General features: G+C 46.6%; 1 protein-coding gene across 2 annotated transcripts in view; it reads right to left on the reverse strand.

Annotated features, from left to right (window-relative positions):
* RAI1 (retinoic acid induced 1) overlaps positions 1–18,781 on the reverse strand; it is a 112,491-nt gene that overhangs the window by 47,321 nt on the left and 46,389 nt on the right. The window contains exon 2 of one of the 2 annotated variants that reach the window (XM_044303336.1): positions 16,675–16,858. The exons of the other annotated variant lie outside the window; for it this stretch is intronic. The gene's annotated coding sequence lies outside the window, so the exon portion shown is untranslated. The remainder of the gene's footprint in view (positions 1–16,674; positions 16,859–18,781) is intronic. 2 annotated transcript variants of the gene reach the window in all.

Genomic DNA, 18,781 nt, shown 5'->3' on the forward strand with positions numbered 1-18,781 from the left:
CAGCGGCGGCCCACGAGATTGACAGGTGGTGATTACCTCATTGAAGACATCGCTAGATGAGATGTCAGGAGCGGCCGCGTCCAAACAGAGAAGCAATTAGATCCCGGCTCTCCCGAACGCGCTGCGTGATTTATTTATTTATCACTTCCCATCCCTCATCCTGGTCGCACACCGCAGTGTCACATTATCCACCACTTTACTCTTGTAAGGGGTGGGGGGGGATATTTTTTTCATAAAGGCGTTAAGCCTTAGAAAACAAACAACCATGGTCAAATCGTAATAGAACTGGACACAACTGACCCATGAGTAGTCACAGACTGACTACGGGAATGGCGGCTATAAACGACAAAACATGGCCACAGAGGTGAATATATGCTGCTACTGACGCGGCTGGCATTCGCCACGAGGTCGCACCTTGGTAAACAAGCTCACAGGGAAACCGAAGAAACAGATTACGATTAGTTAGGACTGATCCTTTTAGCGGCATAGATATAACAGAACTCAGTCTTGTTGCCCATAGCAACTGGAGTCCAAGTTTCCGAGATAGGCTAGGAAATAAAAGCTAAACTCTGATTGGTTGCCAGGGAGAACCACTTTTTCACAGTTCAGCAGGAGAAACACAAAAACGGGTCAAATGTTCCAATATATATTAATTATTACAATGTTCATTTAAAGGGGTTGTGTAGAATAAAAAAAAAATGGCTGCTTTCTTTGAAAAAACAGCACCAGGCCTGTCTACAGCTTGTATGTAGTACTGCAGTTCAGCCCCTTTCCGTCCAGTGCTGCATACTAGCCACCACCTGGCAGCACGAAGGTCTAGTGTTGTCACCCACACAGCGAGGTCGCTGGTGCTAAGCAACACCTGTCAGATATTCTCTCCTCGCTTACCAGGCAGTATGGCTGAAAGATTATTCATAAGGGCAGGTGCCACTCACCCGTAGATCTCCAGCTGTTGCAAAACTACAACTCTCAGTATTTTGAGAGCTGCAGAGCATGCTGGGAGTGGCAGTCTCACAAAAGGAACTCTCTATAATGAATGACAGGAGCGCTACAAGAAGCTAGTCCGCTAAATGTAGCACCTTCTGGTGGATTCTGATTGGAGGAATGAACTCAGTATGGCTGCCCAGCCGGACACACCCGTGGACAGCGAGCTGCCCGTGATTAGGGCAATGTAACATTTCCAGGCGAATGGGGTTAATTTGCATACACCTATTCATCGTAGACCCCGCTCCTGCACAATTTGGAGGCGAGCTTTCTAACGTTTTGGCTTGGCGTAACAAGACGCCGTAGCTTAGCAGATATCCACTACCTGAAATAATCTACTGATATCAATTTTAAGAGATCAAAGCAAAATCCTCCATTTTGGAGGCCAAAAACAGAATGTCACTTGGACCCATATCAAGCGGCCATTTTGTGTGCTATTCCACTGTGTGGCAACGGGCCTGTCATATAGCAACCAATCAGATGCTAGCTTTCAGTTTTCTAACCTGCACTGGCAAGGCGAAAGCTGCAATCTGATTGGTTCCTGATGCCATTTATCAAATCTGTTGCTAAGGAAAAGCTGGCTTAATTGGCCCTTAAAAACCAATAAGATTCCATGTTTAATTTTTCAAAGTTCTTTTGGAATATGAAAGAATCGATCTGATTGGTTGCTATGGGCAACTAAGCCGGTTTTTCCTAGCACAAGTTTTCATAAATACCCCCCATAGAATTTTATAAATGAGGCTTGAAACACGCGCTTCACCGATTTTGTATCTGAGAGAGCTGAGTGACAACGATATTTGCATAACTGGTTGGAGACGCCATCCAGGACTATATTGGTGATACACTTAAATCCTTTAGGCAACATGGACATTGTCCGTCACCTTGTCCAAGAGGTTGGAAACTACCCCAAGAGAGCCAATCAGCATGGCAAAAGGACGGACACAAATGCCAATAAGCATCCCAAAGCCAATAGTCACCAAATGAATCGTCATATTTATCAATGAATTGCGTCCTCCGTTCTAACAACATGCAGATTTATGCAAACTGTCTAACCCTGGGTTCACACCTGAGCGTTCTGAAAGGAGCGCTCTGTATGCGCGATTGTACCGGCGTTTGCAATCGCGCATACAGAGACAAGCGAACGCCCATTGTCGCGCGTTCCCGAATGTCTATGTACGGGAACGCGCGACAAAACGCCCCAAAGAAGCTCATGTACTTTTTTGAGCGTAGGGCGTTTTACAGCGCGATCGTACGCGCTGTAAAACGCCCAGGTGTGAACCATTCCCATAGGGAATCATTGGTTTCTCCTTGTTGAGCGTTTTACAGCGCGTAGGAACGCTCTGGTGTGAACCCAGGGTAAAAGAAAAACGGTCTTTGTTGCCCACAGCAACCAATCAGAGATCAGCTTTAATTTTTCAAGAGCGGAATAGGAAATGAAAGCAGCGCTGTGATTGGTTGCTATGGGCAGCAAAGAGCTTTTCTTTTAGATCCCTAAGGAGGGCTTGACCTATCAAACCTAGCTGCCCTTAGCAACCAATCAGAGCTCAGCTTTCATTTCTAAAACTGAAAATACGTTTAAAAAAAAGGATAGATAACGACTAGAGATGAGCGAACTTCTGTTTTAAGTTCGGCGTCTAAAGTTCGGGTTAGGAATAGCGGAGAATCCCGATCTGGAACCGGATATGGATTCCGACTTCCGTTGTGGTCCGTGGTAGCGGAATCAATAATGGCCGATTATTGATTCCGCTACCACGGACCACAACGGAAGTCGGAATCCATATCCGGTTCCAGATCGGGATTCTCCGCTATTCCTAACCCGAACTTTAGACGCCGAACTTAAAACAGAAGTTCGCTCATCTCTAATAACGACAAAATTCCATATGTTTCTGTACAGATTTTTTTTTTTACTGTATGTCTAAACGTATTCGCCTGACGTACAGCAAACACGAGATGTGAACAGGCCCTTAGTCAGTTTTGTCGTTGGGATTTGTGACTAAAACAATAGAAAATTTGATTTCTGAAGTGAATTTTTTTTTTAAACTGAAACTAAACCATTAAGGAAATTACGATCTATGGTAGAGCTATACAACGCATGTTAGAAAAGGAAAAAAAAACATATATTTTTTTAATTTTGTTGTTTTATGTAATTGACGCCATTGTTTCTGTGGTCCGTGATAGGTTGTGAGAAAAGAATCATGATTTAACCCCTTAATCCGTTTCCTTCCACATCTCCGCCTCTCCTATGAATTCCTCTCCCCCAGTCTCCAACTTCAGATCCCCTGATGCACGTTCAGAGACATATGGTGACAGGACGCAGATCCGTTTTTGATGAGGATGGATGGGGATGGGGCTGTTTTTGGCAGCTTGCGGTGTTGCCGCTTGTCACCTTGTCACCTTCAGGGCTGTGCATGTCCCACACATAAAACACAAAGGCGTGATGGCGGCATGTTTTACACGATTAATCCCCCCCCCCCTTGTAATGACCTTGTACACAAAAACCTCATCGCCTTTACCCGTCCTCACCATAGAAACTGAAAGATAAGAGCCTTTATGGGCTCATGTGTGCGAGCAGCCAGGGGGGCCTTCTTGGGCCCTAGTCGTGGGCCCCAAAGAGCGACGACTTTGTATTCGTCATGTAGATGAGGTAGAGCTGAGTTTGTCATGCAGCCCAGCTCTATGTGGGTTTGCAGAAAACAGCAAACTCAGCTTTGCTACATCTGTGTGATGCCTGATGAACTGACATCATCACGCATGCGGCTTGGGGTTATGTAATTCGGTGCAATGATGACCTGTGCGCCACCACTAATTGTCCAGCTTCACAAATGCATTTGCCTAATAAAGGGGCCACTTCTAGGGAGGCCCGAAACGTGTTGTATCTTATTTGTTTATGCTGATTTTCTGTGTGCATTCTTTGTGCCTATTTTGCTGCTTTTATGCCCTGAATCCACTCGTTTTACATGCAGATTTGCACTGAAAATCTTCTGAAAAATGTCAGTTTTGAAAATCTCATCCACTTAGCTGGTACGGTATTGTGCAATGTATTTTCTGCATGAAAATCTGCGCGCAATATGCCCTGTGAGCACGTGACGCCAAAAAAAATCAGCTCTGAGACAGATGGGTGATCTATGCCTCTATTGTCCCCGGTCCATAAACCGTACATCGGCCATCAGACCCCCCCAATGGACCGATCTGACTACAAGCAGGAGATACCTTGGTATAGGCCTTGTGTGCCCAAGAAGGGGGCTCAGCGTGACTCTGCTGCCCTAGGGGCACACATACTCCTGGAGCCGGCCAGAGATAAGACTCCTACCATCGAGTGCTCCCCCTGAGTCTCTCCACAGCGTTTTAACAAGCTCCTGCTTCCTTTCCACCACTACCCTCCATTCATCATGACCTTCCCCTGGTGGTGACCCCATCTTTCTTCTAGCACACCTCCGAGATCTGAAGGCTGCTCCTCCGCCGGCGCAGTACCGCCGCTCCTAACATCACCTTTCTACCTCGGAATCATTGTTCTCTTTGTGCCCCGGGTGTCAATCACGTCTCGCTCTCCCGTCTCAGCTGCGCTGCTGTCAAGGCCCTGATATATTTCATCCAACATGCGGCGTTGCTAATATTCCTCAGCCCCAACACCTCGTGTGCTGCTCCTCTTTCAGGTGCTAGGCGAAGAGAGATGCGCTCCGCCGCCACCGCCGCCATCGCTCACAATCTCCTAATTCATCTTATCCCAGTGCCAGAGGTGATGTTAGCTAATTAAGGGCTGTAAACTGGAATATTTTACAGCATTATACCTCTTAACCCATTCACAGGCGGACGACTGAATACCTCTCCTTCTACTGCGCCGCCGCCGCCGCACACAAAGGCCCGCTGCCTATGGAACCTGGCGCTACAGGTCTATTCAGCACATAGACAAAGAATAAGATGTAAAACGTTGCCCACTTGAAGTAAATGGAACCTGAAGTTACAATTTTTTTTAACGAACTGCCCCCCCACCTTGTTACAATGTATCATCTATATGGACTAATACAGACACTTGAGCATCCAATTGTTACATTGTCTGCCAGTCATTCACTATATGGCCACCCTCTGGCTCCACTACTCCTCATTATACCCTCTGTAATCAACAGCGCCATTGTCTCCCTCATTAGACAGCCGCCTCGTTAACGGGTGGACTACCTTGGCCCCTGATCATGTAGCCAGCTGCCATAAGCAAGTATTCCGTTTTCTCCCCAGTCCTCCCTGGTACGCCCCCACATAATAGACTGCCTACAGAACGGCCGCCATGACTAACCTCTGACAACTCGCTGTATAATCCGCTGACAGGATCCACGGTAACGTTGTCAGCTGTTCTCTCAACCGTTACATTGTTTACTGCCCAAATTATACAACCGTTCTGTGGTAACGCACTCCATCATTAAAAGCTACACCGACAACGCCTACTACGGTCTACCTGTAGGATCAACCTCCATAGTGAACACTGTCAGACGGTCCCTCATTGTACAATCATCCCCCGCACCCATCTGCTCCACAATTGTACAACCAACCTCACGCCAACCCTTGTCACATGCTCTGTAACCAAGAGCCATAGTCTGCTTGTATCAACGCCCCTTGGGCTAGGTTCACACATGCGGTCATAATTATGCTGCGCAACTGTCCTAAACATCTGGGTAAAAATGTGTAGTGATATTTCATGGTTGATTTTCGGGCTGCAAAAATCTGAGGCTGACCTAATCCTTGCATTTTCTGTCCAAAGTATGTAAAATGGCACACAAAAAAAAAAAGGGAATTGGAGCGGAAATTTTTCTATCATGTGAAACCCCATTTTCATGCACGGCATGCAGATTGCACGTGGGACATGAGACAAAATCTGCGTGAAAATTCTGTAGTGTAAACGTAGCCTAACAGTAGCATTCACTGCTGCTCTTACTGTACAGCCATCCTCCATTACCACCCGTCACACTGTGTACTACAACATCTATCTACATCGCTTGCATTGTCTTCAATGCCGCCATCATACAACCAACTGCCATATCAGTTACATTGTCTCCTGTGCCTTTCACTGTACAAACGCTTCTGACCAATGGTTAGATTGTCTATGGGGTCCTCATTTTACTCCCAACCTCCATAAATTGTCAAAAGCTCCCAAAAACAAGAGGGCAGCATAAAATAGGTGCCAGATTCTCTTTAAAGGGCACCTGTCAGCAGGAGAAACCCTATCAAACCAGGTATATTGCCTGATAGGGGTGATCCTCCTGATTAAAATAATACCAGTCTTGTGAAAATTGGTTGCAGAGTTCCCAAGAAAAATGACTTTTATTCTAGTTGCAAGTTAGAGCTTCAGTAACCTGAAGGGGCGTGGTCAGAGCTGTAAACCTGAGGCGCATGGAGTGTCTAGGCTCCGCCCCTTCACACACTGCATTCCTCATTGCATAAGGAATAAACGTCTTTTCTTCTCAGGAACGCCAGAACCGATTTTCACAAGACAGGTATCATTTTAATCAGCAGGAAGAACCCTTACAGGTGGAATGCCTGGCTTAATTGGCTAGACCCTGCTGACAAGTGCTCTTTAGACATCAGTCAGTGGGGGATGGGAAATATTTTCACTGTTCTCCACCGGGCCCAAAAATTGCAGCCTCGTCCAAGGCATTTACTGGCAACATGACCAAAATGCTGCATATACATAGGGATGGCGATCACACTTGAACATATATATCCGTGTTATTCACTGCTACACTTCACATAATTAAAGGACTGCTGCAGTTCTGCGCTCTAATGACACAGCGCCATGAAAATGAAGTTTGCTCGAGCACCTTCCCAGCGAGATATTCATCAGAGACGTGACAGTGCAGCTAAGCAAGGCGATGCTTTGAACTTGTTTCTCTGTCCTCTGGGTGGGATAATGAGTCCTGACCCAGGCGTCCTCCGCTTCCCTCCCCCGTCCACCTGCCCTCATCAGCCTGATCAATAGAGGATTCAGACACAATCCTTTTAAGAACCCGGTACCCGCCTAATCCGTCATCTAATGGTTTCTAGATTCTCCCCCTCCCCGTTCTTGGCCAGTAATCCAGGGATCATAATGCAGAAAATGAAAGTCTACGGCTTCCTGTGGAACTACACATCCCAGCAGAACCAGTGGACCTGGGGGCCCAGAGCTGTCTTTACCAATGGTCAGAAGGGCCTTGGTAAAAAAAAACAAAAAAAACACTCAGGCTGAGGTGTCACTCAGGTCACATGGCCTTAAAGGGGTTGTTTGGGATTTTACAAGTGATAGCCTACCCTGAGGATAGGTCATCGCTATCTGATCTGGTGGGGTCTGACACCCCGCACCCTCACGATCAGCTGATCAGATAGTGATGGCCTATCCTGAGGATATCCAACGTCATCCCGTGTAAAATCCTGGAAAACGCCTTCAATGCAAGTGACGAGTGGTGTAGACATCAGTCATTGGTGGAACTACAAGTCTCAGCAGATCACGAGGCTTCCTGGTGCTGCAGAAGTAGACCAGTTCCAGAAGAAGCTGAGGATGGTCCACCAATGACCTAAAGCTGGCCAAACGCATTGAGAACACATGCAGGCTCGGCCGAGCTGAGCGTGCATGTGTATGAGTGGGGGGTGTCAGGAGAAATAGCTGTCAGCCATGCACGAATGTATGTCAGGCAGACATAAAACCCGGCACCTTCTTTAATCCGCCCCATTATGTAACGTTACATTCCTCTGTGATGACAGCAGCTCCATGAATAATACATTTCTCCAGGCTCGTTGTCAGGGCCGGGACGCCATTTGGGTCGTTTTAACCTTGAGAACAGGACATAAATGGAAGAAACCTTGAACTCCGAGACGCTGCGGCTTCACAGCAGGACTGAGTCACTACAGCAACTGTAAAATCCCAGAAAGTTGTCAAAAATGTATATCTTTGTCTGGCAAAGCTGGATGACAACTAATATGGCCGCCATTACTGCATTCCTAGAGCCCTGAGTGACAACCAATATGGTCACCATTATAACTTACATACAGTCCTGACTGACAACCAACATGGCCTCCATTACAGCTTTCTTAGAGTCCTAAGTGACAACCAATGTGGCCGCCATTACAGCTTTCTTAGAGTCCTGAGTGACAACCAATATGGCCGCCATTACAGCTCTCCTAGATTTTTGAGTGACAACCAATATGGCCGCCATTACAGCTCTCCTAGATTTTTGAGTGACAACCAATATGGCCGCCATTACAGCTTTCTTAGAGTCCTGAGTGACAACCAATGTGGCCGCCATTACAGCTTTCTTAGAGTCCTGAGTGACAACCAATGTGGCCGCCATTACAGCTTTCTTAGAGTCCTAAGTGACAACCAATGTGGCCGCCATTATAGCTTTCTTAGAGTCCTGAGTGACAACCAATATGGCCGCCATTACAGCTCTCCTAGATTTTTGAGTGACAACCAATATGGCCGCCATTACAGCTTTCTTAGAGTCCTGAGTGACAACCAATGTGGCCGCCATTACAGCTTTCTTAGAGTCCTGAGTGACAACCAATGTGGCCGCCATTACAGCTTTCTTAGAGTCCTGAGTGACAACCAATGTGGCCGCCATTACAGCTCTAATAGAGTTCACCCAGCCTTCCCAGAGTACTGGCCTCCATGATAGATTTTGGGGTCCTGAATGGCCAATTTGAGATATATTGCCACCTAACTAGGCAGATTTGTCAGTGGGTTCGGGTTACATCTTTTCCTGGGAAAGCTGGGTGCCAAACTATATAGCCAAAATGTATTAAGGGCAGCACTGACAGGTATTTAGGCAGTCACCCAGCTTTCCCAGGCTCCTGAATGGGAGAATGAGTTCCTTATGCAGTGACGCACCACCAGGCGGTACCATTAGAAGCTCATCAGTGGGCCGGTCAGTATAATGGTCAGTGGCACATGTGCCCGCCCCGGGACGCCCTGAGTGCGGTGAACGCCCCCATACAGGGGTGCAAGTTGTGGAGTCCGTGACATTATGGAGCGCACTCCTGACAGATCACGTATGAGGTACGGATAAAATATGAAGCTCGCACGAGCCGCACCATTATACAAATGCCAGAGAAGAAAGGTCACCGGTGTATAATCGCCTGATTTATTACCGGACAATCCATTATTGACGTAATCTCCGCATTTCCTCCGAAAATCAAACAAATGACCCAGAAATATCAGCCTCCGACTTATGTGTATCTGCAGCACGGGTGACCGACACTGGGCAACCACTAGTAATGGCAGCAATCACAGCGCCACCTTTCATCCACTGCAAAGTCTCTGCGGGTGTCAGTCTTTACTGTAGTTCTGGAATTCTATTGATGAACCTTGAAGAGCGCTATAGTCTTCTCCCAAAGGATTCATAAAGCTAGTGACACTTGCAGAGCCAGGAGGAGATAAAAACCATGTGAACCCTGGGCCTCTCCATGACACAAAGGTAGAGCAGATCAATAGGACTGTTCATCCTGAGCCTCCTGATTCACAAATAAGCTGTCAGTGACATTTAAACAGGTAGCCATTAAAGCCATGTTCATCCTGGGCTTCCTGATTCATGGACAGACTGTAAGTAACACACAGGTAGAACAGAGAAATAGAACTTTCATACTGAGCCTCTTGATTCATGAATAGCCTGCCAGTGACATTTACACAGGCGGAGGAGATAAACACAGCGTTCATCCTGCGCTTTCTAGTTCACACAGGTAGAGCAGAGCAACAGAACTTTCACCCAGGGCCTCCTGATTCATGAACAGCTTTTCAGTTACATTTGCACAGGTAGTGGTAGATTAAACACCATGCTCATCCTGGGCAACCTGATTCATGAATACTCTGTCAGTGACACACACAGGTTGAAGAAGATCTAAAACCACATTCATCCTGAGCACCCTGGTTCATAAATAAGCTAAGAGTGACACACAAGCAGAGGGAACTGACAGCACTGTTCATCCTGAGCATCCCCCTCGTTCAGAAACCTTTGGACACTGTAATGAATGATATCCTCTCAGTACCCCGAAACCCACGTCCTGGAGCCAATCAATGGTACCTATCGCCCGTCTCCGAAGTCGGGCACAATCCGGAAAAAAAAGACAACTCCTTTTAGCAGGTCGTGCCAGCATGCCTATGTTCTTGGTAGATTGAGGCCATGGGTGCCAATGCTATGCCTGGCTCTGCCACCCCACCAGCCAACATGACCCATCCAGGCTGATGCCATTCATTCACCTTCTCACCCGATGCCCGCTCTGGGCACTGGTCCTGATGCCCCTGCACTATTCATTACATGCCAGTCCCCAATCTGCCCCCCCCCCATGTGGGTATGACACTATGACAGTATCCTATTGCTGCTGCTCTCCTGCCTACTGTAATTCTCCGTCGGCAGCAGCGCGGGCAGTGCTTTCATCCAAAGCAAGGACACCACTGAAGACCCCCACTGCCCGCTGCTCCTGCCCCTCTAAACTTGCAGGATTGACCTTCTCCTCACAACAAGGCCTTTTTTTTTTGCTGCAGATCTGCGGCTCTGTGCAGGGCTGGGGATTAATGGAGGTGCGTTCTGCAGAGCTGAATATTCTGCCTTTATGACCGGAACAGCAGTAAGAAGCATCCGCTGGTGTTATAATGTCAGGGCAGGCAGCCAGGAGGGCTGGAGGATCCACCAGACGCCTCCTAATGTGTCGCCCTAGGACTTATAGTCCAAGAGAAGATAACTTGGCAGCTTTTAGTCCTCGCCAGGCCATAAAAAAGACAAAAATGGAAAAAAAAAGATATATATTTTTTTTATTTCAGAATTAGTTTTTTTTAATTTTTGGGGTTTTTTCAAATCTTTTAATTTTTTTTATTTTTTTAGGGTACTTTCACACTAGCGTTATTCTTTTCCGGTATTCAAATCCGGTAAAGGGACTCAATACCAGAAAAAACGCATCAGTTTTGTCCTAATGCATTCTGAATGGAGAGCATTCCGTTCAGGATGCATCAGGATGTCTTCCGTTCCGTCCCTTGTACGGTATTTGCCCAGACAAAATACCGCAGCTTGCTGCGTTTTGTTTTTCTCGGGCCAAAATCCTGGAACACTACTGCACTTGCCGGATCCGGCATTAATCTCCATAGAGATGTATTAATGCCGGATCTGGTACCAAGTGTTCCGGAAATTGCTGCGTTGCCGGATCTGGTTTTCTGGTCTGCGCCTGCGCTGGGATATAGGAGGAGGTAGTTTTGCTTTTGATCTTTGAAAAAAATTTAATACTGTATCCGTTATTCCGGATGAGACAGATCCAGAAAAAAAATAAAAATCGATATCCGTTTACATAAGGTTTGCCGGGTCCGGCAGTCATTTCCATTAGGCCTCCTGCACACGAACGTGTGCACCCCATGGTCGTACTGCAAAATGCGGGCCGCAATGCACGAACACTGTCCGTGGGGCAGCCGCAGCGGATCGCGGACCCATTCACTTTAATGGGTCTGCGATCCGGCCGTCCCGCAAAAAGATAGGACATGTTGTATCTTTTTGCGGAACGGAAGTACGGGGACAAAACCCCACGGAAGCACTCTGTAGTGCTCCCGTAGGGTTCCGTTCCGCACCATTCCGCATCTGCGGATTTGTGGACCCATTGAAGTGAATATGGCCACGGAGCGCACACGTTCGCGTGCAGGAGGCCTTACCAGAACTGCCTGCCGGATCCTCACAATGCTAGTGTGAAAGTACCCGGATTTTGTTTTTGAAAAAAATAAAAATTTTGTTTTTTATTTTGTCTAGATCTTTTTTTTTTTGTGTTAATATACCAAGATGTTGTCGGCCGTTTTCAGGTACTTTCGGCCCCTCGCCCGCTCGGATGAAGCCTTCCTTCCCGCAGCCTGGCAGGAAGAAGTCTCCTTCCTTCTTGCAGAGGTGATGCAGGAGACGCTCAATCAGGATCTAATAATTTTTAATTAATTTGTGGATCATTTCGCTGATGTCCTTGGCCACCAGAGATAATCACAGTCAGGAAGAGGATTCTGCTCGTCTGAACACTTACGTGCTGGCAGAATCCTGCACAGTGTCTTCCCGTCCGCCTGGCATGATACAGTATTCAGGTCTTGCCCTTAAAGAGATTTTCACATCTCAAATTTTTTTAGTAATAAAATCAATCCTTTGAGTCTTCCTCTCCCATCAGATGTTCCTTTAAGTGACAACCAATATGGCGACCATGACAGCTTCCACAGGGGGTAGTCATGTTGTATTTCTGAGGTCCAAAATGTCACATCTGTTTAGCAATGCCATGATATATCTTCAGTTGCCACTAAGGCTTCTAATAGAAACTTAAAGGGCTTGTCCAGAATTAGAAAAACATGGCTGCTTTCTCTCAAAAACAGCACCACCCATGTCCACAGGTTGTATGCAGTACTGCAGCTCTGCCCCACTGGCTCCAATGGGGATGAGCTGCAATACCAGACACCATCCATGCTGTCTTTGGAAGAAAGCAGCCATGTTTTTTTAAATCCTGGACAACCCCTTTAAGTGACCATCCATCCATTTGAAACTGTAACGGTGGCCACACTGGCTGTCACCCAGCTTTCTTCAAAGCAGATCGGACGTCTATTTCAGGGTGGCGGATTCTTGAGTCTTTTCATCTCCCTTTTTACAGCACTTTACAGAAAGATATGATGAATCAAGGAAAAAAGGTTCCTCTTAAAGGGGTGGGCCTTACAGCGACATCTCTGCTTTGTCGACACCTTTAAAGTAAAAAAAAAAAAAAAGGAGGAAACGGTGGCTCCAGAATGGCCAGCAATCAAGAAACGGATTTAGAATAACGAGGGGCGCTGGGAGATTGGGAGTAACCATACTCAAATATTACTTTTCAGACTAAGTTGGAGTTACCCTTTAAAGGGGTTCTCCGCTTTGGACAATCCCTACTTTTTATTAGAAGGTTCCCTAGACAATAATCAGATCACAAAGTGTTCTCCTGCTGGGACTCCCTCAGCGATCAGCTGTGATCTGTGAAGAAAGCTGGCAGTAAGTGTTCCTTTTCCCTGCAGCGCCACCACAGGGGAAATAAAGCATTACACGGTGTCCATTCACGTTGTCTGTGTAATACAGGACAGGACGGGTCCTCCAGAGCGAGAGACACTCTTTGTAACCGCTCTTCCCCTCTATTAACCCAGAATTCCCTAATAGGGTGTATGAAAATGGGTTTCCTAAACTGGACGACCCCTTTCAGGTAACAGCTTGTATGAATCTTCGTGTGATTGTGAAGCCACACATGAGGAAGAGGAATCAGTCAACTGGAATCTAACCGGGTGACCGGTGGGAAGTCCGGACCTCTATGGGGCTCACTACGCACAGCTGTACCCGATGCCCTTTACCCCGGGCGGCCTAAAGGGCAAATCCATTAACCCCCTGATGCAGAAGTGTCAGCGATTGACAGGGATTTTGATTTTTCTAGATACAGATATATTGCTACTACCTGAAATCAGACGGCTCTGCTGTACTAGGGGGCGCCAATACTTTGCACACAGACTTGGTCCAAGCAAAAGGCTTATGAGCCAATGCTAAGTTGGCCCTCTCTTTCTTATGGTGTCCTCTATGAAGAATGAATTAGGGAAATGCTAAAATAGCAATCCCTTAAACTCCAAACCCCTTGAATAGACATAGAAATAAATGATATATTCTGTCTACCTGTAGTCACCACTAGAGGGAGCTTAGGAGCTGACTGTATTAGACAGCCTGCAGTAAGACCCTGAGCTCCCTCTAGTGGTGGCTGCAGGCAGACAGAATTTACAATTTCTCTCTGTGTCTATGCAGAGGGTTTGGATCTGTGTATCAGAAAGCACAATAAAGATATATTATGAAATGAATGTAGAACTAGACCAGTCTGCAATCTGCTAACCATCAAGTAAAGGTAGTTCAGGGAACATTAATGCACAGTCCTAACTGTTATTTAAATGTTTTTTAATAGTTCTGAGCCGTTGTCATGCAGAGTTAAACCCCCTTCTTCCTCACTGCTTTCTGTAGTTATACATCTCGATCGTTACATTCATGAAACAGGAGGATCAGGATGAACACATAAGCAAATTGTAAGAGGATAGAAAGAAAAATGAATAAAAAAGGATGATATTTTTTTTTGTCACCATGCCGGATCAGTAACTGCAATTTATCCGGGCTCCAGGACCATCCCTTTAAGTGGGGTAGTAATGGGATCCCACCATGGGCATCTATAAAAAGAATGTATCTAGCATGTACATCCCAAAGGACAGAATGTCAGTGTCTATGATGGCAAGCTTGGTGCCAAGCAGGGATGAGAAGGGAGCATGCAATATTAAGTGAGCCATAAAAACGCCCCCGGCGCTCCCATACGGCCCATGTGCCATCATCTGGACAGCCCGGCGTCGGTCCATTCTGAATGAAACACTCGTTGGCACCGCGATCAGTTGCTAGGAAACAAGACTTTGAAGAGGAATGCTGATATTGGACAATCTACAGAAACTTTCGAGCCCTTCATGTGTCAGCAGCGGGAAGATGAGAGGCAAATCTCCCCGGGATCAAGGTCTGTGTACGGCTACGGATGTCTGCTCTATCACTACCAGGGGGATAGCACGGCTTTAACCCCTTCTGGACTGCAGCCTAAGCAACCCAGAGCGAAATATTGCACAGGAGGAGGAGAGGGAATATGAAGTTGAATTTGAAGATATCAGATGTAAAGTAAAAATAAAAAAAAACGGATACGAACGCAGGTCAACAACAAAGACACAACGCTTCGGGAGCATGATGACCCATCAAAATTAGTTATTTAGCCCTTGGATAATCATACTATGTCCTATCCAGTGAGGCAATACATTAAGGGTCCAGGCTGAACTGGAGGTGACGCATTTCGAGGGCACAGTGACCCATCAAAACCCTGATACTGTCCTACTCGTGAGACAATACATTAAGGGTCCAGACTCCAAACTGAACAGGAGGTGACGCTTTTCGGGGGCATGATGACCCATCAAAACGCATTAGTTATAGCAAAAAAAAAAATAGGATCCTGATGCTATGCCCCATCCGGCGAGGCAATACATTAAGAGTCCATTAAGGAGGACTGCAAAAAGTTCTAAATGCTACGGCCAAAAATGAAGGTCATGTGACGGCGCTGGAGAGCCCAGAATGATGTCATGTCCCAGTGACACGTTAAGTGGCTCCTATATCATCACCCTGGGAGGACTGTCTATGAGGGGAGATTTAGGCAGGTGCAATTTATTATAATGCTGTCACTCAAGTCGTAAAAGCGGCAGAGCAGCCCTGTCCATTCCTCATCATCTCCCCCCTCCCCGACGCCTATCTTCGGCCACATAAGAGTTAATGGAAGAGCACCGATGATGGATGCCATCAGCTAATGGCTTGCAAAAATCTTAACTCCTTCCTTTCCCAGGCTATAACTTTCAAGGGACAAGGTGTGATATACGTTTGAATTCATCCCTTAAGTAAGGGACCACTGCAGTGAATGTAACACCTTGGTTCTTATACCAATGGGTGCCCCCTCCCTAAAGGCACATATGTATGTCAAGGTAGACTCATGACCAACACAGAAATGGAGACTGATTCAGAACTGACTCTCATACATAGATGACCCTAAAGGGATCAGCATAGATGGGGTTATTGGCCAAGCAACTGTCCTTGTTGATAAGGACCCTTGACCTAAAGTGAGCCAAAAGGTTTACAATACAACGCATATGAAAACCCACGTAGAATGAAGAACGTGCACTCTATTCCAACCATTAATGGATCATAGGATGAAGAATATGCACTGTACTTCAACCGTTGATGGACAATAGGATGAAAAACATGCACTCTACTACAATCACTGATGGACCATAGGGTGAAAAATGTTCACTATACTCCAACCATTGATGGACTGTATGATAAAGAACATGCACTCTACTCCAGCCATCGAAGGACTGTAGGATGATGAACATGCACTCTACTGCAACCATCGATGGACTGTAGGATGAAGAACATGCACTCTACACCAACCACCGATGGACTGTAGGAGGAAGAACATGCACTCTACACCAACCACCGATGGACTGTAGGATGAAGAACGTGCACTGTGTTTGAACCATCAATAGACTGTAGGATGAAGAACGTGCACTCTACTTCAACCATCGATGGACTGTAGGATGAAAAACACTCTAAACCAACCATCGATGGACTGTAGGATGAAGAACATGCACTCTACACCAACCACTGATGGACTGTAGGATGAAGAACGTGCACTGTATTTGAACCATCAATAGACTGTAGGATGAAGAACATGCACTCTACTTCAACCATCAATGGACTGTAGGATGAACAACACGCACTCTAAACCAACCATCGATAGACTGTAGGATGAAGAACATGCACTCTACACCAACCACAGATGGACTCTGGTGCAAGCGAATGGCTCATAAAAAAGGGCATCTAGTGCAGGAACTTCCAGGTGTCACCTACCGGACCAGTTCACAACCACACGAGCACCACAGAAGGACCTCCACATTCCATAGTCATCCTCTGTATCACCCTATACCTTCGTGTCATAAGGTCTGTTTCATGACCATCCCAACCACTGACCGCAAAGCCTACCTCCGCATTGTTGAGAAAGTCAACTACGAAGAACGCTGACCCCTCCATACCCCCTCCCCCTTTCATAACGCGAAAATAACCCCAAAACACATAGAAATACACAGCAGAGAAGATAAGGGAAAGGTACCTGAGATGTCTCCTCGCCGTCCAACACAGCACAGTGACCAGGTTATGTCCTTAGACGTGAAAAATGGCACAAATCATATTTTTCATCCTCCTCCGCGACGACCCCTTCAATGCTTCTCAGCGGTGATTATTCACAAACCACTGGGGATAGGAGGTAATTAGGAACGGCCGCTGTAGCATCCAGCCTGAAAATGTAGAGGCAGAAGTAGGAGGGGTGTGAGAGTAGACAGCATAGTGGGGAGGAGAGTGCGAGGTTGGGGCGAGGAGTGGGGGGGGGGGGTCATTGACAGTGTCTATTGAGACATCAGGTCGGGGGCTTGGATATGTGGAGATGCTGCTGGCACGGCAGCCTTTGTTTGGGGAGTAGGTGGCGTGCCCCCCTCCCTCTTACCCTCTCGTGTGCCGTGTTTGTGTGGATGAGTGTGTGGCTGCCTGTTTGTGCCAGGAATAGAAAGCAAGGAAGCGAAATGCCAACGAGAAGGGTCAGGGAGAGACGGAGAGCTCTGCTCTTTGCTTGCTATCCTCAGGAGGGAGAAGGAGATTGGGGGGGGGGGCGACTTCTCCTGCTCTCATCCAGATTCTATTCCCTGGCTCCATCAATAAAACATCCGAAATTCTATCAGTCATTAACTCTTCCAAGGTCACCTATAGCAAGGTGCAGAGATGACCACGGGCAGGGACAGACAATACCCAAGGAGCACTAAAGCGTTGACCAAAAACCCAACGATTTGCCCCTTGCTTAGACATTTTTTTTCTCCCAAAAATTGCATTGGCGCAAAAAAATTCAAAAATCTAAAATATTTTTAGCAAATTTTAAATTTACATGGCGGCTCAGGAGAAGGGGATGTAATGCTGCATAACAGGAAGATTTGGCCTTGGAAATCTGATTGACAACCTCTAAAAGAGGCCATGTTGGTTGGGTGGTTGAGCCTTAACCCCTTTTACAATATGTCAGAGGCAGATATGATAGATTAAAAAAAGATAATAATACGTTTTTCACTTTAAGAAAGGGGCGGGGCTTACAGCGACAGCTCCGCTTTGTCTCCACCCAGATGTTGGTGGTCACTCTGCTTTCCCAGGAACTCTTTTAACAAAGGGGACAGCTGGGTGAAGTTGTTGACGGGTTTTGGGGAAGTGCTCTGGGCATGCCCTATTTTTCATGCTATGTGCCACGCTGGGTCTCTGGTTTGGCTGATATGAGCTAATTAGCATATTTTTTTCCCATGAAGCACTGCCTGGAAAAAAAAAGTCTCTTCAATGAGAGCCAGAACGCCCCTGAAAGAAGGAAAACAGTGCGCAATGTGGTTCTCCGTAGAGGAGTCCTATCCTAGAATGCAGGGACCTACATATCTGACAGATCCCGAAGACGGGGGAACCTGCCCCCTATTCATTTTAATGGCGCATACTCCCAATAATTATGCGAATTTCCATGTATACAATTCTCCAATATATCACAGTGTGGTCCCTTTAAGAAATGCCCCTCGAAGGGAGCCCCCTTTAAAGGGAGGGGGAGAATTCCCAGATGCACTGACTGATTATAATGATGGCAGACCGAGGAGGGCGCCTTTGCTCTGTCACCAGGTGCGACTTTCTCTGATTAGAGGAGACACCAAAGCGACTCCAGATCAGAGGGTCCTTTGTGAACGCCCCGAGCACTTTCCCATTACAGATACTCACTGAACGCTGTGATTAAAAATGAATTCCACAGAATCCGAGAATTACCGCAATTCCGTGCCCCTCTCCTAACCCGCTACCATATCATACAGTATACGGATCTATATAGTATATAATACGGTATAAAGAGGCCCGCGGAGTCACCTTCTGACAACTTTGCCGGCGTCCTACTCCAACTTTTAGGTGACAATTTTTCTCTTTCAATCCTTAGAAGGTGTCAGTTCCCTTTGATATGGCAAATATCTTCTGTGCCTATAGCAGATCTGGTTGGTTGACTAGTCTGGAGTCATTTATGGACAGTACCCTTGTACATGGCGAATATGCTCCGGGCATAGAGTAATATAAAGTACAAGCAGAGGTTCTGTGCCGTATCCAAAGCTGTCTGTCTGGTGTGGGGGTGTTTATGGTGAGAGCCCTTGGAGGCGCCAAAACGT

This window comes from Bufo gargarizans, chromosome 8 (assembly GCF_014858855.1).
Source record: "Bufo gargarizans isolate SCDJY-AF-19 chromosome 8, ASM1485885v1, whole genome shotgun sequence".
NCBI classification, from domain to species: domain Eukaryota; kingdom Metazoa; phylum Chordata; class Amphibia; order Anura; family Bufonidae; genus Bufo; species Bufo gargarizans.